Genomic DNA, 21212 nt, shown 5'->3' on the forward strand with positions numbered 1-21212 from the left:
ACCGTTTCAGAATAACAACCTTTTTTTCCATGTCATGTGACTGCTATTGAAAAGCATTGATAAGCAGTGCATTTATTAAAATAGCAGGTAGGTGGAACTGTCCGCTTGTGTTGCAGCAAAGCCAAGCAAGCTGAAATGAATCAGTTTAACCAGACCTGAGCTATCGAGCAGATTTCAAAGGAACAAGATCATCCTGTCTATAAATCAGTAGAGATTGGAATGCATAGAAAGAACTGTTTGCAGAAAAATGCAAGTTTAGTCTGTGTTGTGTGATTATTTTATTAGGTTTATAATGCTGTTTAGCATTTAAAGTCTTCATTTCAAAGCTTTAAAAATAATGTATTAGGTGTCAGTTATGACAATTTTGAGAGGGGCCTGGAACCTATCTCCCTCACTTCCCATTGACTTACATTATAAAATGGGTTTCAATTTACAATGGTTTCGATTTACAACCATTCCTTCTGGAACCTAACCCGGCGTAAACTGAGGGCTACCTGTACTTTAGGGCAATTTATGCAAGCTTTTATTTACTTTTCCCTTCCTCCCTTAGCTTCTATGGTGTCACTTGCTTTTAAAAGGTGGATTATCAGACAATCATGATAGGCAAATAATTCTTTGCAATAGTAACCAAGTTAAATCAGTGGCAAACCACCTTAAGGGAATACAAGAGTGCAAGCTACTCCATTCTGCACTTGTGCAAACAGAGTTTGTGCTATATCTGAATATCAGTTTGTGATTGGTTAGCAAGGGTTCTTTTGTTCTGTCAGACAGGGAAATCAGTGAAAAAAATACACATAAAACAATATACTCATGTAACAAAATAAATCTGCAAAAGTATTCTTATATATGAAGGTTTATAATCATGTAGTTTACAATTTGTGTTTAGGGTCTCTTTAACTCACCACTTGTAATACTACTGCAGTGAGTGCATTAATAGTATTCTTTGCACTATCTATGAAAAGTTAGCGCTGCTTAATCTGTTGGTGCTCTACAAATAACCAATAATAATGATAATAATAATAGGGCTCCTTTTGTCTGCATTAAGATACTCTGGTTAAAATCTTTAACCATACACTCTTAATACTCGATTGTGCGTCATTCTAAGAGAGTGAGAGGTACAAGATAACAGACACTGCACTATCAATTGAGCTCTACTTGTAATCTAGGCCAACAACATGTTTTATTTTTAATGGTCGAAAGGGGCAAATCAGAACTGATTTTGTATGTCTACCTTCTAACACATACACATCCCCTTTCTCTGACTAAAGTCGTTTCATTAAACAAAGTCGTTTAGAAAAAAAAACAAAACAAAAAAAAACAGTGTTTTCTCTTCATTAAAAAATTTGAAGGGTTATTTTAATAATGTGATGAATGTGTATTGACAATGTTTGGAAGTATCTAATTATTTAGGTTCAACAACCAACTCTGGGGTAATTGTTCTTGTTCACAGGCGACTAACAATATTAAGGCCTTACATCTGCTGCTCTAAAACATTGCAATGAATGGTAGCTTTGAAATATTCACAGAGCTTTCACAATCATTCAGCAAATATAAGCAAACAATGAAATCATATTTAAGACAGTTTCAAAGAACAACTGGTGCTGGTCTGCATAATGTTCTAATTCCCCAGCAGTTAGTCAGACAGCTTTTAACATACAAAATACTCTGAGAAAGTCAGACCTTGTTTATTGTTGCATGCAGTGTAGAGGGGAATATCTTTTATATTGTTAAAATCAACCATTACTGACAAATCTAAATTTAAAGTGACTCTAATTAAATAATATATAATCTGATGGATTGCTTGCATCAGTCATTAAAAAAGTAACAAGAAACAAGCAAAGAACACAATGTAATATCATTATCACACACTTGCATGCGCACAAACACAGATATACTGTATATACACATCCCCCCAACCACTTTTATTTACAGTTTAATATAACTCGTAAACATTTTCTACTAAGGTAATGGAATTTGAACCAGCATTATAGTTTGGTGCTGACTAATAAAATTATATGTAAAAAAGTAACACAATGCATGATAGACCACGAACATAAAGGTTGTAATGATCTATGTAACATATATACACTATATGTTATAAATGCCAATTAGGGGTTCATACAACTAACTAAATACATCTTCTTTTACATTGAAATAACTAAGTGAGTGGTAGAAGAAACACATTCTAACATCTTTCTATCTACTTACTATCTGTCTGTCTGTCCGTTCGTTCGTCCTTCCATCCGTCCGTCTATCTATCTATCTATCTATCTATCTATCTATCTATCTATCTATCTATCTATCTATCTCTATTTATACTCAAAATCATTATACAGAGCAACATGTATATAGGCAGCCTGGGATGCAAAAAATATAAAGGAGGAGCTTTTGACCCCAGGGCAGGCCAGAGGATGAAAGGGATAGGTGAGTAGTAATAGAGGGTGGCTCTCAGAGTAGAGTAGTTAAGGAGAGGCAGGAAGAGTAAGTGCCATCTCCATATCCGAAGAGACGTTGACCCACGTTCATCGCCTACATGGGCGCGTCTGGACAGATCCCCTCACGGCAGGAGCAGAGAACGGAGGCGATGTGCTTATAACAGGAGGATGTCACCTCTATGGAGGAGGCATTCAGCTGACAGAGACGAGCGCCGCAATACTGCTAGGACAATGGTGGCACCTCCAGTTGCATCCACGGCTAACACTACAGGACCTGGGCGCCTGGTGGTGCTGGTGAGGTGCCGGGTTTTGGGACGCCTGTTGGGCTGGGCGGGGGTTTAGACAAACAGTATGTGTTATTGCAAGGTTTGAAAGACTTGATTGTGAGTTTTGAGAGGAGTGAGAATTCTTCGGGGAGTGAGCAGGCAGTGGGTGCGTGGGCTCCACTGGCCCTGGGGGAGGTAGAGTCGCAGCCAAAAGGTAGTCAGGTGCCGGGGGGTGCGGCGAGCGGGACCCCTGCAGTGGGGACGGTTGGCGTTGCTGGGGGCTCAGGGTTTCTGAGGAGGCTTTTCAGCGTCCTTGCCTGTGCTCCATCCGTTGGGGCTACACTTACAGTCGGAAGTTAAAGAAAAAAATCTGGAAGCGTGAGTTTTTGGAGATCTTTTCTTTGCTTCTGGTTGATCAGTTTCTAGACATTAAGGAAGATCCTAAGGGGGAGTCAGGAAAAAAGGAGGAGAGAAAAAAGAGATATCGGAAGTTGCCAAAAACTCTAAGCAATTGGTCTAGATCATTTTGTATATTGGCCAGCGTCATAACAGAGAAATTCCCGGAGCAGGGGTCAGCTCTCTTTTGTTATTATGCTGAGATTTCCTCAGCGTACGTACGTATGGTGGGTTAGCATGGTGGCAGTACGACAAACAGTTTCATCAGCAGCTTGCTGTGTGGCCCGCCATGCATTGGGATGATAAGGATATGGGTATCTGGCTAGAGATCATGACCCCTTTACGGTCGGGACAGTACTTTCGAGTCAGGGGGCCACCGTTACAGGCGGCACCGGTGCCAGTACCACTGTCCCCAGGAGGGGGCTGTGCTTCCAATATAATGAGAGTCAATGCGGTTTCGGTCTCTCATGCAAATACAAGCATGAGTGTTCGGGGTGTGGAGGATTGCACTCCTATGCCAAATGCTTTAAAAGAGGATGGACGGGAGCATGCCCAGGAGACGTGGCTTTACAGAGCCAAGACTCCAGTGAACATAAAAAAGATGGTGACATGGTTAAGGCAATACGCTAGGGTTAAGGGTAAAGCAGGAGCGACTGAACTGTTTACCAGTTTTAGTTCGGGTTTTTGGATACCATTTCTGCTGGGGGAGGGCCCCCGCGTCTCAGGGTCCACCCAGAGATCATTTGGGAAAAACTGGCAAAGGAGGTGGTGTTGGGCCACATGGTGGGTCCGTTTGCCAAATTACCCATGGCCAATTTGCGGATTTCTCCTTTAGGGGTCATGCCCAAAAAAGTCCATGGGCAATTCTGGATGATCCATCATTTGTCCTACCCTAAAGGATCATCCATGAATGACGGCATTGACACTGAATTAGCGGTGTCCTATGCTTCCTTTGATTCAGCGATGGGTTTAGTTCGGAAAGCTGGCACGGGGGCGTCTTTAGCAAAGGTAGACGTGGAGGCTGCTTTCCGTTTGTTGCCAGTCCATCCAAAATGCTATCATCTACTGGGTTGTACCTTCGAAGATGAGTTTTTTTTGTTGACCTCTGTTTATCGATGGGATGATCCATTTCCTGCTCCTACTTTGAGACTTTTAGTTGTTTTGTGGAGTGGGTGGTTAAGCGTCTATCGGGTTTGAAATCGTTGGTTCACTACTTGGACGATTTCTTGTTCATCTGTCCCCCACAGTCTGATGTATGTTGCAGGCTGATGTCGACCTTTATGCATGTTGCGGGGGAGTTTGGTATCCCAATAGCGGAAGAGAAGTCAGAAGGCCCGAAGTGGGTCTTGTGCTTCTTGGGAATATATATTGATTCAGAGTTGATGCAGTGTAGTCTACAGATGGAAAAAGTGGTTGATTTAGTGCAGAATTTACAAATGGCGGTGGGTCGCCATAAGATGACGTTGCGTGAGTTACAGTCAATTGTGGGTAAACTTAACTTTGCGTGCCGGATTATTCCGGTTGGTCAGGTTTTTTGCAGGCGGTTGTCTCTGGCAACAGCAGGGGCAACAGAGCCTTTCCCCCACATTCATGTGACCAGTCAGATCAGGGAGGATTTGAGGGTTTGGCTCGTGTTCCTCCAGGAATACAATGGCAAGTCCATCATTAAGAGGGTAGTGTTGCGGTCAGAGTTGAACCTTTTCACTGACGCTTCCGGTTCCTACAGGTTCGGAGCTTATCTGGATAGCAGGTGGTGTGCCAACAAATGGCCAGAGGCATGGTTATCCACAGGTTTAAATAAAAACTTGGTGCTCTTGGAGCTGTTCCTGTTTACTAGTGTCTTTGAAATTGTGGGCGGCATTGTTGATGGACAGGAAAGTTATTTTCCACTCGGATAATATGGGGGTGGTCATGGCGATTAACAATTTGTCGGCCTCTTCCCCTCCGGTGGTTTTCTTGCTACGCCTGTTTGTGTTAGAGTGTCTGAGATTGAACGTGTGGTTTAGGGCTGTGCATGTCCCTGGTACATCTAATGACATTGCTGATGCTCTTTCACATCTGCAGTGGGATCGTTTCCGGGCTTTTGCCCCAGAAGCAGCCATGGAGGGGGATCGCTGTCCAGCAGAATTGTGGAAGGCAGCATTCCCAGGTTGATGAATTTGGTGAGGGCGGCGTTAGCCAAGAGTACCTGGAAAGCATACGTGCAGGTATGGGGTGATTGTAAGTTGTTTCTGGGGGCAGGTGGTTATTCTTTTTCAGAAATCAAGTGATTCCAGGCCCTGGTCGATTGGAGGGGGGGGGGGGGTGTAATGAGCCCCGGGTTTCTAGGGCACTAGTGCGGAGAGGCTTGCTGGCTTTGGCCTTTTTATGTCAACTGTTGGGCTTCCAGGATATTACAAAGTCATTTGTGGTTTGGATGGTAGGACGCAGTTTGTATAGGGGTCCTTCTAGGGTGGACAGGAGGCGGCCTGTCATATTTTCTGTTCTACAGAAGGTGGTGGGGGTTTTGCCCTCGGTCTGTTCGGATGCGTTCGAAATTGCATTGTTCCGTGCGGCCTTCATGCTAGCCTTTTTTGCAGCCTTTTGGGTCTCAGAAGTAGTTGCACCCAACAGGAAGGACAGGGGTGGGATCCAAGTGGGTGATGTGGTGGCTGAGGAGTGACAGATTGTCATTTGGCTCCGGCGATCAAAGATGATCAGATGGGTAGAGGCCGTTTGATAAGTTTGAGGGTAATTGGGGGCCCGTGCTGCCCAGTTGGGGCTGTGAGTGAATTTTTGCAAATAAGACCTGCGGGTGTTGGCCCGTTGTTGGTACACGCTGAGGGTTCGTCTTTGTCAAAATTGCAGGTTGTTGCTGTGTTCTGGAAGGCATTGACGTTAGTGGGTTTTCCTGTGTGGGAATTTAGTTCTCATTCGTTCAGAATTGGAGAGGCTACTAAAGCGAGCATGTTAGGCATGAGTGATGAAATGATTCAGGGAATTGGGAGATGGTCATCGGGAAGGTTTTAGTCATACGTTCACAAGTATTTGGGCTTATAGGTTTTATATTTGTTGTTTTAGGTTCGGTGGAGTGTTGGTTTGTCGGTCACTCTTACATCTATTGGGCATGACATGCTGCTGCAGTGAAGAATGATGGTTGCCAGTTGGGTTTGCCTACTGATGAGGTGGTGATGCGGTGGTTTGGGGTTCGGAATTTGAAGTGGGACCAAGTACTTTTGCAAGGGGTAACTTATTCCAGGTTGTTCCGCCCTCCTGGTATCTTGGTAATTCATGTGGGAGGTAATGATCTTGGGTACATGGCACAGAGGGATCTGGTGTCAAAAATGAAAAAGGATTTGGTGTGTTTGTGGGATTTATTCCCTCAGCTACTGGTGGTTTGGTCAGAGTTGGAACCCAGGGTGGTCTGGAGGGCGGCATGGGATAGCAAAAGATTGGTTACATCTAAAAGGAAAATTAACAGGGTGTTGAGTAGCTTTGTGAGACAAAAAGGGGGTGTCTATACTGCATGTTTAGTTTGAAGGGGAAGCGGGAAGATGTTTTTTCTTACGTGATGGGGTTCACCTGAATGAGGTAGGTTTGCAGCTCTTCAATTTTAATTTAAAGGAAGGGGTTTTAAAGGCATTAGGTTTTTGGCAGGGCTCGGCCAGTGTCTGGGCCTGTGGCGGTGTGCTTGACGTCTAGAAGTTTCGGAAGTAATGTGGGTACCTCCTGTGGGTTCAGGAGAGGTTAGCAATATGTTTACTTGATAAAGTTTGAAGAGTTATTGAGCTCCTATGGGGCAAGCACTAATATTGGTTACTTTGTAGCCAATACCTTTTCAAGTGGTTTAAAAGTTATTTATTTGTTTACATGTTTTAAAATAAATTGGCTGTGGCCTTTTCAACCCCAAGTTACTGTGTCTTAGCCTTTATTGGGAGGATGGGGTAAAGAACAAGAGTGCCTAATTATGGGGTCAAGGCAGCCCCGGAAACAAAAAATAGAAAGGAGGGGCTTTTTACCCCAGGGCAGGCCAGAGGATGCAAGGGATAGGTGGGCAGTAATAGAGGGTGGCTCTCAGAGTAGAGTAGTTAAGGAGAGGCAGGAAGTGTAGGTGTCATCTCCATATCCAAACCTGTTGGGAAGAAGAGCAGCTCCCGCCCTCCCTTCCCTGTTTGGTTGTACGGCATGGGATATATTTCGGGCGGTGTGCTTGATGTCTAGAAGTTTCAGAAGTAATGTGAGTACCTCCTGTGGGTTCAGGAGAGGTTAGCAATATGTTTACTTAATAAAGTTTGAAGAGTTATTGAGCTCCTATGGGGCAAGCACTAATGTTGGTTACTTTGTAACCAATACCTTTTCAAGTGGTTTAAAATTTATTTATTTGTTTACATGTTTTAAAATAAATTGGCTGTGGCCTTTTCAACCCCAAGTTACTGTGTCTTAGACTTTATTGGGGGGATGGGGTAAAGGACAAGAGTGCCTAATTATGGGGTCATATTACTATTGCTTAACTGGACACTCAAGTCAAAATAAACTTTTATAATTCAGGTAGAGCAAGCAGTTTTAAGACACTTCCCAATTTACTTCCATTATCAAATTTTGAACAGTCAGATTTTCTGGGGAACAAGATCCTACTGAGCATGTGCACAAGCTCACAGGGTATACGTATACTAGTCTGTGATTGGTTGATGACTGTCACATGATCCAGGGGGCTGGAAAATGAGAGAAAAAATACATTGTCAGAATTCAATCAACTGCTTATTTGAAATTCAGAGTAGGTGTTAAATCATTGTCTTTTTGTTATGCACTTGTTAATTATTTAATTCTACTTCATTTAGTGGTCCTTTTATGCTGAGTTACCTTTGGGTGCACCAAAAAAATTTGCTCCAGAGTCCTCCCTTGAGTAGGTCTGCTACTGCGTCTAATGTACCTACTTGTTGGCAAGACTGGTGTGCTGCTACTATTGCAATACTGTTTTCAAATTGCCCCATTTCCTTGCCACTTGTATCATGGGATAACATATTTACTTTTATTTTGTTTTTATTGCTTATTTATTATGTTTTATCTATTCACATCCCCCTTTGAGTCTCCAAAATAACTAGGTCATATTATTTTTACTTCTATATTGCTTTGCAATCATAGTTGTAATGCCATTGTATATTATTCTACATTCTGTTTATTTATATTTATTATTTGTTATTATATACTGTTCTCTCTTTATCCTCATTAAGATCTGTAGTTCTTTTAATATGTCGCTCGGGTATATTGTATATATAATGAATAAGTGGCAGTTTGATGATATTGTTGACTTCAATCAGGTCAACTGGCAATTTGTGATACCTTTATTTACTTTAAAGGGACAGTCAAGTATAAATTAAACTTTCATTATTCAGATAGGACTTTTAATTTTAATCGACTTTCCAATTTACTTTTATCATCAAGTTTACTTTTTTCTCTTGGTATTCTTAGTTTAAACTAAACCTAGGTAGGCTCATATGCTAATTTCTAAGCTTTTGAGGGCTGCCTCTTATCACATGTTTTTTAAATCTCTCTTAAACACAAACAGACAGAAAGTACACGTGGGCTATATGTTCATGCATGTGTTCATGCACAGAAAGTTATTTAAGATCTAGCACAATACAATGCTAAATTTAAGACAATAGATAATAAACAGTCACAGTCATGTGATCAGGGGGCTGGAAGAAGGTTCCTAGATACAAGGTAATCACAAAGGTAAAAAGTATATTAATATAACTATGTTGGTTATGCAAAACTGGGGAATGAGTAATAAAGGGATTATCTATCTTTTAAAACAATAACAATACTATGGTTGACTGTCCCTTTAAGTCAGCACTGATTGGCTAAAATGCAAGTCTGTCAAAAGAACTGAGATAAGGGGGCAGTCTGCAGAGGCTTAGATACAAGGTAATCACAGAGGTAACAAGTATATTAATATAACAGTGTTGGTTATGCAAAACCATAAATGGGTAATAAAGGTATTGTCTATCTTTTTAAACAATAACAATTCCCGCTCAAGCATTAACTGCACTAGAAGTAAGCTTTTTGTGCATGTTGGGTTGCGCTAGTATTACAAGTTGAAAGTAAACAGTTTTTTTACTTGTGCACTAATCCGATGTGCTTACAATATTGCGAACGATAACCTATTTCCCCCTAGAAGTCAATGGAGCAAAAAAAGAGGAATGTAAACCTAACACCCTACTCGCCCACAAACCTGATCGCATATTCTCAAGTGCGCTAACCCTACATGAAAATATCCCAATGTTCTTCACATAGCAGAATATGTTCTATTTATTCATAAATACAAATTTCTGCAAATATCTGATGGTATGTTAGTACATAATATATATATATATATATATATATATATATATATATATATATATATATATATATATATATATATATATATATACACACACACACATGATTATATATGGGTATAGATATATGCAGATATATATAGGAATATCTATTTATAAATACTTAGAACATTTTCTGCTATGTCCAGAACATTGGAATCTGAAATATTTACAGTAAATACATAGTTAAAGCCATTATTAAATATGAATATTGCATAAATATGCTTTTTAATGTTTTCATCTACTTAACTGCAAAGGGCAGGCAAAAAGTGAGCGTAGAGCAAAATTGAGCTCCATACTGCACTCCAATACCAGCACTGCTGAAAGCTGCGGTGAGCTAGTTTTACGTGCTCGTGCACGATTTCCCCATAGACATCCATGGGGAGAGCCGGCTGAAAAAAAGTCTAACACCTGCAAAAAAGCAGCGTAAAGCTCCGTAACGCAGCCCCATTGATTCCTACGGGGAAAGAAATTTTATGTTTATACCTAACACCCTAACATGAACCCCGAGTCTAAACACCCCTAATCTTACACTTATTAACCCCTAATCTGCCACCCCGACATCGCTGACACCTACATTATACTTATTAACCCTAATCTGCTGCTCTGGACATCGCCGCCTCTATAATAAACATATTAACTCCTAAACCGCCGCACTCCCGCATCACAAACACTAGTTAAATATTATTAACCCCTAATCTGCCAACCCTAACATCGCCGCCACCTACCTACATTTATTAAGCCCTAATCTGCCGTCCTAACGTCATCGCCACTATACTAAATTTATTAACCCCTAAACCTAAGTCTAACCCTAACCCTAACACCCCCTAACTTAAATATAATTAAAATAAATCTAAATAAAACCTACTATCATTACCTAAATAATTCCTATTTAAAACTAAATACTTACCTATAAAATAAACCTTAAGATAGCTACAATATAACTAACAGTTACATTGTATCTAGCTTAGGGTTTATTTTTATTTTACAGGCAAGTTTGTATTTATTTTAACTAGGTAGAATAGTTACTAAATGGTTATTAACTATTTACTAACTACCTAGCTAAAATAAATACACATTTACCTGTAAAATAAAACCTAACCTTACACTACAATTAAATTAATTACCTAAATTAAATAAAATTACCTAAATTACAAAAAACCCCCACTAAATTACACAAAATAAAAAATACATTATCAGATATTTAAACTAATTACACCTAATCTAATAGCCCTGTCAAAATAAAAAAGTCCCCCCAAAATAAAAAAAAAACCTAGCCTAAACTAAACTACCAATAGGGCCTTTTGCGGGGCATTGCCCCAATGAAATCAGCTCTTTTACCTGTAAAAAAACATACAAACAACCCCCAACAGTAAAACCCACCACCCACACAACCAACCTCCCAAATAAAAACCTAACTAAAAAAACCTAAGCTCCCCATTGCCCTAAAAAGTACATTTGGATGGGCATTGCCCTTAAAATGGCATTTAGCTCTTTTTCAAGTGCCCAAACCCTAATCTAAAAATAAAACTCACCCAATAAACCCTTAAAAAACCTAACACTAGCCCCCGAAGATCCACTTACAGTTTTGAAGACCGGACATCCTTTCTCAACAAAGCCAGGAGAAGTCTTCATCCAAGCGGCAAGAAGTCCTCAACGAAGCCGGGAGAAGTCCTCCAGACGGGCAGAAGTCTTCATCCAAGTGGCATCTTCTGTCTTCATCCATCCGGTGCGGAGCAGGTCCATCTTCAAGACATCCGGCGTGGAGCATCCTCTTCAATCGAAGTCTTCTTCCAGAATGAAGGGTCCTTTAAGTGACGTCATCCAAGATGTCGTCCCTTGAATTCCTAGAATTCTATCAGCCAATCGGAATTAAAGGTGAAAAAATCCTATTGAGCTGTGCTCTTCTCTCTGTGTGTGTGTATAAATATATATATATATATATATATATATATATATATATATATATATATATATATATATATATATATATTATATATATATATATATATATATATATATATATATGCATCTTTAGAGATGTATTTTTGATGAGTTTTGTGAGACTTTTTTGTTTTGTGAAACAGTTAACCAGAGCGCTGAGATTGCGCTAACCCGACACACTTTAACTTTAATTGCACTCAAACGATTGCTTTTACTTTTAACTTGCAATATGAGCAAATAACCCAAAGTGCTCAAATAGCCGCAATAAACCACTTATCAATCGCACGTAACTGCTAGTTCTCCACTTGTAATCTGGCCCTTAATGTTTTATTTAAATTTGTTCAGTAAAATAATTGTGCTTATGAGAATCATATAGGTAGCTTAGTAGACACTAGTTATCTTTCTATTCATCACTTATACTCCAAATTATTCTACTAAGTTCTCTAATGAATCTTGGAAGACATTTAATTCAATCACCTAGTATTAGTAATAGCAAATACACTGATATTCTTGTTTTGTGTTCTGCCTTCTAGTTATTCATCATTAATGAAAAAAAAAATCTCAGAGCTAGCAAATAAAATTATGAGGGAAGTAATAAAAAAGGCAGCAACCTGAAGGGGCAGTACCCAAAATGCAATTAGTTGTTATTTTGTTGGTGTTAAATAAAACTGTTTTATTTTTGAGACAAAGTTTGAGTAATTTCAGTATGCCATTTGTTTTGATTTTTTTTCTGTTGATTAGGCCTATAAACCATTAATTTCCTATATGCACAAGGATCTTTGGCAGGAAAGAGGTTACTTATTGAGAAGGAACATCGTTGTATTTCCTAGTGCTCTGCCACATGCACGGCTGATTTCATTTTTAAGTGAAATGAGTTTGGCAAAATATCCATGGCTCAAGAAATGCCTAATCTGGTCTTCATTTGTTTATTTAAGATTGTGCAGCTCCCAAATTCATTTCTTGATAATGCTCCTATTCAGACTCAAACTGGAAATAGTCTTTCAAATATAGCATTTTATCCATCAGTAATAAATGCATAAATACAATGGAGACAATTTTATAAATTACAGTTGTTGCTATATTAAAGTGTTTAATAAAATACATTTAAAGCAAAATACAATTATTAAGAGGGACATTAAATACCTATGTATGTATATATATATATACTGTATATACTGTATATACTGTATATATATATATATATATATTAATTTAACATTTTTGACTGTAAAAAGGTAACTGTTCAATTAAAGTTAATAACTATAATGCATTGTTTTCTTTCTTTCATTGCCATCTACTATTACTACTATTTAAAGACCAAGTACAGCTACTTTTAGGGTCCTGGAAAGTTCCCTGTCTGTAGATAGAAGTAAAAAAACTGGTAAAGACTGGTCCAATAAGATGCATGTACACCAATCAAACACAAATTTGTAAATTGTGAGGCATAGCCCTTTGATGATCTTTTTAATGTATTTTATCTAGTCTCCTTTAAATGTATTCTAAAAGGTGGAGAAATTCAGATTGCTAAAACATTTAATAGTCTTTGGCAATGATGCTACTTATCTACTATAGATGGAAATACAAATAATTCAGCAAATTCTTTACAATTTGGCTGGGTGAAAGCTGAAGCAACTTATAAACAGCTTGTTTGCATGTCTGTTCCTTACTAGTTTTATTTTCAGTGACTGTACCTTAGACATCTTCTGAGAGATCGCATGGTGATATTTACTGATGTGCTTATTTAATTAAGCTTTTCTTACATCACCTACTTTTTTATTATGGTATTCTTAAACCAGTCAGCTATATGATGAGAGAAATATTGTGTGAGTATTAAGATAATGAATAGTGTGATGACCGTCCGAGCAACAACCAACCTCTCCGTAAACACAAGCGGAAGTGAACCCGCTATCAGGTCACCAAGGCACACCCTCTAAGGCAGTGATTTTTAACCTTTTTTTTGCCGTGGCACACTTTTTTACATTAAAAAATCCTGTGGCACACCACCATCCCAAAATTTTAAAAAAATCACACATTGTAGCCTAATACAGCATATATATATATATACACATACACACAAACACACACATACTGTACGTATTGTGCTGTTATTCCATGCCTCCTACAAACTACCCCTGCACTGGGAGTAAAAAACAAGCAAAGTTTAAAAAATATGTCACACTGTTGTCAGTCTGCCGTGGCACACCTGAGGATCTCTCACGGCACACTAGTGTGCCACGGCACACTGGTTGAAAAACACTGCTCTAAGGTAACGTAGTACCGTAGCTGTAGCGGAACCAGGCCACACAAAGTAGGTAACTTGACAGGCGAAGAAGTGCAGGTACTCAAAAGGATAAGATAAAAATCAAAAAGTTTATTGATATGCAAAAATAGTAAAAAACAGCATAAGAAGCTGTAAAACACACAGATATAAAGCCAGTAAAGCAGGCAGACATAAAAACACAACGGTCTGACGCGTTTTGTGCCCCCTAGTGGCACTTACTCATAGACATGTTTGTAGCATAGAGAATACACCTTTTTAACCTCTTAAGGACATATGATGGAATTTTTCCGTCATAAAACAATTGAGCAAACTGAAAGCTGTGTCCTTAAAGGGTTAAAGGAGCTACTGATTTATAATAGGCTATTGAGTTATATAATTAACCAATACAATTAAGCCTAAATAAAGAATATCCAGTGCACCTATGTGAATACTAAAGGCAACAAACAGAATTTTTTTTTATTATAGAAAATCCTAATACATCTTTTTACAAATTAAAACATTAAAGCACCCATAATATAAATAAATAAAGAGAAAAATCTAATATTTAAACAGAACAAAAGTAAACATTATGTGTCAATGAAATAATCAATATCACATTCACGGTTCATACCTAAAGGGGACCTTGTTTTAAGTTTAAGCATCTTCTATAATCATATTTGCGGAACAGCAATGGGGGCAAATTTTGCCCCCGCGTTTGCAAACCTTTACGTTTCCTGGTGGGAACTTAATCACATATATAATACTACAAATCCTTGGTTGGAGGACATACTTCTATATGTCCGGTATATTGATGACCTTTTGGTCATCAATTAAAAAAAACATTAATGATAAGGAATTTGAGAAATTTATGTTACATAAATAGTAATTCCTTTAATCTCCAATTTACTGGACAACATAGTCCACAAATTATTGATTAGATCTCAGATTAGATCTCACACTGCAGATTATAGATAATACCATTGTTACTAAAACATTCCGTAAATCCACAGCTGGTAACACTATACTTCATGCCTCATCTCAACATCCCAACCATGTAGTTAAAGCAATACCAAGGGGCCAATTCATATGAATTAGAAGAAATACTAAGTCTGATGAAATTTATGAGTCCCAGTCTATTGAATTAAAAAACAGACTTATTCTTAGAGGTTATGGACCAAGTTCCCTTGAAAAGTGCCAGAAAGAAGTCAAACATCTTACTATCCCTCATATTAGTCAAAATGTTAGTAAACTTCAGACAAATAAAATTAATTCTAGAGACTCAATTGTTTTTACTACTGCCTATTCCCAACAATATAATGCTGTCACTAAGATTCTAAAAAAACATCTTCATATTCTCTTAGGTGTTGACATCCTAAAACCTTGCCTTAATAACTTAAAATTTGTACCTAAGAAATCAAGAACGATAGGTCAAAGCTTTGCTCCTATCATGGTCACCAGGGATAACAGCCAAAAATCAAATTGGCTAAACAAAAAGGGTAACTACAGATGTGGTAAATGCAGCTGTCATATGTGTCCCTATATATCACTAGGCAAGAATTTTTCCAGTAGTTATACGGGACAAAGTTTTGAAACTGACTTTTATGCCAACTGCAGTACCACATTTGTAATTTACCTATTAACTTGTAATTTATGTAAACACCAATAAACTGGTCAAACTTCTAGACCTATCCGCAAGAGATTTGGGGAACTTACCAGAGATATTAAGAATTTTAATAAAGATTCAGCTGTGGCTAAGCTTTTTAATGGTCACCACTTCACTAATATTGCTGATATGTCTATTAAGATAATAGATATGGCTAAAGTTCCCATGAGGGGGGGGGGGGGGGCAATAGGTTCAAAATCTTGGAGAAAAGGGAACTATTTTGGATGCTTAAACTTAAAACAAAGTCCCCTTTAGGTATGAACCGTGAATGTGATATTGATTATTTCATTCACACGTAATGTTTACTGTTGTTCTGTTTAAATATTAGATTTTTCTCTTTCTTTTTCTTGTTCTTTTTGTTTTTTGTCACACTGAGAATAATGCATCTATTTAATGGGTGCTCTAATGTTTTAATTTGTAAAAAGATGTATTAGGATTTGCTATAATAATAATTTTTTCTGTTTTTTGCCTTTTTAGTATTCACATAGGTGCACTGGATATTCTTTATTTAGGCTTAATTGTATTGGTTAATTATATAACTCAATAGCCTATTATAAATCAGTAGCTCCTTTAAAAAGGTGTATTCTCTATGCTACAAACATGTCTATGAGTAAGTGCCACTAGGGGGCGCGAAACGCGTCAGACCATTGTGTTTTTATGTCTGCCTGCTTTAGTGGCTTTATATCTATGTGTTTTACAGCTTCTTGTGCTGTTTTTTTACTATTTTTGCATATCAATAAACTTTTTGATTTTTATGTTATCATTTTGAGTACCTGCACTTCTTCGCCTGTCAAGTTACCTATTAAGATAATGAAAACTGGAGCTTTGCAACCTCCTTTATAGTCATGAAACAGAGAGTATTTGTCTATCAAACATTTAAAATAAAGTATTGTAACAAACAGCAAACCTGCTTTCCTGTCTGAGGACGCGTCTTCTCAGTGTCAGATGGAGTGCTGTTGTTTTGAATGTAACAAACTGGAATCAATACCTGAGAGGCTCAGTTTACAACAAACCCTCACTGATGCATTGAACTTTAACACAGTGTTTCAACAGGGGCCAGGGGTAAGAGAGCAATGAGACTGAACTCTCTCTAGTACTTTTATCAGATCCTATAAAACTTACAACAATTAAGTACTAGTAAGTATCTGTAAGTTTATACCTTTGAAGATCAAAGAAGGACATACCTTTGTGAAAGTTTAGTCTCGCTATCCAGACAAATATAGACTTGAATGAGATACTTAAACACAGTTCTCCTTATAGCAAAGGAATCTAGTGTAAAGGTAGTATAATATATCTATGTTATATTCTGTTTGTATAATCAATACCCTAATATAAACATTGAAGATTATTAATATGGGTACCAATAAACCCAACCACTATAATATCTTACACTACCCAGGTGCATATCTTTATATAAGATATATCCCTTAGTAACCATAATATATAATTTATATTTAAGCTATACAGTAATCTATGCATTTTATTATCATTGAGCATTCCAGAATCATATTTGTGTTTTAAATTCACACATCTTTTTTAACCAAATTTAATAAAATTGAAATTTTAATGGTAGCCACGTTACTTTACCCATTGATAACTTAAGCGGACACAGAAGTGCTACCATAAGTGTATACTTTTTATCAGTCTGCCCTGACTTCACCCCATAAAGGTAAACTAAGTCAGGCAGTCCAGGTCTTGGCCTCACAGCAAAAAGCAGCACAACATAATTTAACAAATGCAGAGTCCAAAAACAAGCTAAAGTCGAATATCAAGTAAGTCACAACCATGGGGTTAATACAATAGCATAGTCAGGGGAGGCAGAAAGTCAGACCAGTATGTCAGGTAGTAACTGCCAAAGTAAGAGTTTCAGAAACTCAATATATAAGCAACCACATGCTACAAACACAGAGCTAATATAAACCTTAAAGGTATAGTATGCCTAACCACAGCAGGACCAGAAATCACTATTTAAGACATACACTTATCATGACAGAGCACAAACATGAAGACAAGAGGGTGTGGGGATGACAACTATTAATTTGTATGGGGAAGGTCTTTTCAAATAGCTAGTTGTGAAAGTGTTAATTGAGTGATGGCCATACCCTAAAATTCATAAACTATTTATTGAGAATTTTGATTACAGTTAGAAACACAAGATTAAGTGTATGACCACTTTTATGGGTGGCAGAGTTGACAACTGTATAAATAAGCATGAACTGAGAATAGCAGTTCTTGGCCAAGCTGAGAAAGTATCATCCAGCAAGACATTGAAGACCCTTATGATGACATGTGCAATGTGCTGAAGCTATCACTTTCTACCACCAGGAGGATGGTAGATCAAGAAAATTATCATACTTTCCTGGCTCCTACACAGTCAAATTACTTTTGTTTAAGTTCCTGTGTTAATATCTGCATTTCTGCTCTCTCTTCCTTATTGTAATGAAGTCAGCAATAATAGTAGTTTTATTAATTTTGCTTTACAGAGTACCCTTCTGATGCAATAACCAATGAACAAAATTTTTTTGCTTGTTGTATTTAGTAAAGAATCTTCAAGAAGAGAGCTTCATTTTCCATATCTTAGTGCCATTTTGGTTTGCTTTGAAATCACATCTGCATTGATCATATGACACATACACACCTTAACTTTTCTGCTGATAATGTTCTTCTTATACATCCAAGCATCCTATGGTTTTCTTGCCATTGTATCTGTAACTTTAAATTGGGATTTAATATATAGCCTGATTTTTGAGAGAACACTAATTTTTTCAATATTTTTAAAACATAGAATATATTTCTATTTGCATAGAAATTCAATGAAAGTTATTCTTATCATAGTAATGCTCTCATGGAAAGTACATGAAGTTAGACAGTGATTTTAACTGTTAGCACTCTAGGGTAGTCAGGAACATTCAGTCTGTTTTCACCAGTACTTTGGAATCTAAGTATGTCCAGGTTTTGATGATAGTGATGAAAATATTGCAATATTTGGTGTCAAGTAATAGGAAAGGAGGTAATTTATAAAGCTGCAAGATGCAGCTTTATTCAGCTTCAGTGCAAGCTTTAGGCTGCAGCCAATAGTTAAGATGTAGTGGTCATCAGACTGCTGTTTCTTAACCTATACCCCACCTCCTAGTTGGTGGATTACAATCACCCTGGAGAAGTCCGACAGCCCCTGCTGGCATGCTATTGGCCGGGTGTTAGCATGGGGCAGCACTGCTCAAGCAGCCACTAGTGTAATGATAAATGTGGGCAGCATATTGCTGACTGTGGGGAGTGCTTGTTAAATGCCAGCCAAGGTCATCAGAAACTCAGTTGTTTCCTGATAACCTTTAAAAAAACAACCACAAAAACTATTGATCCAGGGTGTTTGTGCTGTGTCCTCAGTTTCTTTAAGCATATTATAGGAGATAGTTAAGTTCTGTTTAGGAATAGTCTCACATCAGGGTACCTGTGAAATAACATTAAATAAACTACAGATGTATCACATAATCTAATATTTAATTTTTGGCTAATATCTAAATTGATATAAATTGGTCTCACTATAGCCCCTGCCCCCTCACTGCTTAAGACAAGTTGAGAAAAAGAAAGGGAAACATTTGGTTCAATTAGTGAAGGCAGTTCATTTCAAAGAGATTTGTATCACATGGCTCTCTCAAGTTTGATTTCCTGATCTTTCTTCCATATAAGAAAAGTTATTAGGTAATGACCCCATGGGGAGATATACAGACATATTGTTTAAAGGAAAACTCTTTGAGGCTTAAGTGTATGCAGAGAAGAACCAGTCTTACAGGGGGAAGTGACCATTCACACTTTGATACAAATTGGTACATGTTGAGTTTTCAATTAACATCATCCCCAGACAAACGAAAGCCTTTAAAAACATGTGTTATTTGAAAGCATAGATGTCTTGAGGACTTGAGGTTTGAACAAATTGTCTATGCAGCTTTCACATATTTAGTGTGTGCCTCAGACTGTCCAAATAATAGGTACAAGTAAATGATTTGAGATTGTCTGTTTGTATAACATTAAATGTGAATATTTGCTGAATTTAATAAGTAGCTATACAGTCAATTTAAAATGTCCAATTTATTTCAAATTTAATAACCTATTCTTTTTATTTTGCAGGCATCTGACAAATGCATGTGTGGTTGTTCCATAAATTGTGTTATATGTTTTGTGCACTCAGCAAGAGATATGTATGCTCCATATTCTGTATTTGTATTAATATGGGATAATGATTAAGTGTAGCTTTGAGGGCATCTTCTAAAATATTGTGATAAGTGTTTCATGTTTAGCATTAAAATGCCCAGATTAAATAGTATGACATAATCCAATACACATGGAACATGTGGTTTGTTAATACTGGAAATTGGAGTATATTTAATAAACATTTTGAGGTGGGGTGTTTGGGCTGCAGCTGTATTTGATGGTGGGACTGCATTTCTTGTTGTCTGCTGCCATCTAGTGGTTTATGCAATACTTACAACCAAAAGGAATTATAGTATCAAATAACCTATGAGATCTTTACATTCCCAGAGCCAATCAGGGACAAGGACAAGCTACGTTAAGGGCCTATCAAAGAGACAAGCTCCGAGGGCCTATCAAAATCTTGTGGGAATGATTAAAGAAAAGGAGGAGGGATTCTTTATTTTGAATAAAGACCCCCACACACACTAGACAAAGGACAGACAGACTCAAAGAAGCATAAAGTTTTGGAGAGAAAAATACACAGGTTGTTACAAGTATATTCTCTGCCATTTTGGGGCACTTTTGTGAACAAAGGAAGATAACATTTTGAGTCCTGTACCTTTGAGCATAGTGGATAAATCCTTCTTAGATGACCCACAAGAAGAAGCTGAACACTCTTTGGTTATTTGGTGATGTATATGTCTGCTCTCTCTATATTTTTTTAATGTTTTAAATCAAAGATATTCTAAAACTATAGTTATATCGTAGTTGTGATTTAAAAGGAGAATTTATTCTTATATTTATTATTAATTACCAAGGGTAGTAAGTATACTGGTATGAAATAGTAATGCATAGATTACATATTTTAGTATCATAAATTAATTACAGTTATTACTATATATATATTTTAGAATTTGCCTTATTATAGCTAAATAAAAGGCTATTTCAGATCAGACATATTGGCATATAAATTGGCTGTTTGCATTAATAATATATATCATTTCTGGTGTTTTTAATTGAAGTTATATAGAATCATTTGTGGGCTAAGTTGCTTAATTATACTTGTCTGAAAGTTATCTTCAATCTACTGAGTTCCTCTCCTCCGCTGCAATCCCCTGAACCCTCTTAGCATGTAAGCCTAAAAGTCCAGCTGTTTGTAGATCACCTTCTTAAGAGCTGACTACAACAGTGCAACTCTTGGCAGGGCCCTCTACCCTATAATTGTTTTGTTGTACTCCCCCTTTGTTTATAGCGCTGCGGAATCTGTTGGCGCTCTACAAATAACCGATAATAATAATAATAATAATAATAATACTGAGATCCAGTAAGATTTGTGTGAAGTATCTTGTTATACTGTTTAACTAACTAAATAACTAACTAACTAACTAACTAACTAATACTCTGGTATTTTATTGTGGTATTTTAATGTGATTCATTGTGAGTAAAGTTAATTTTAAAGGTATATCTTTTATGATCTTTGCAAAAAATATTATAACAGCATAAGCGTCTATAGTTGATTCATAATCTAGTCTCTTTTCTATATAAATATATTTCAATGTGTTTATAAATTTAACTAATATCAAGAATTTAGGAATAAATATTAATTTCAATTGGGGGTGGAGCAAGCAGCCGAAGCAGCAAGACGTACATCAAGGAAGCTCCTGATTTTATTTTAATTTTATTTAGAGGAACAATATTGAG

Source organism: Bombina bombina, chromosome 2 (assembly GCF_027579735.1).
Source record: "Bombina bombina isolate aBomBom1 chromosome 2, aBomBom1.pri, whole genome shotgun sequence".
In the NCBI taxonomy this organism is placed as follows: Eukaryota; Metazoa; Chordata; class Amphibia; order Anura; family Bombinatoridae; genus Bombina; species Bombina bombina.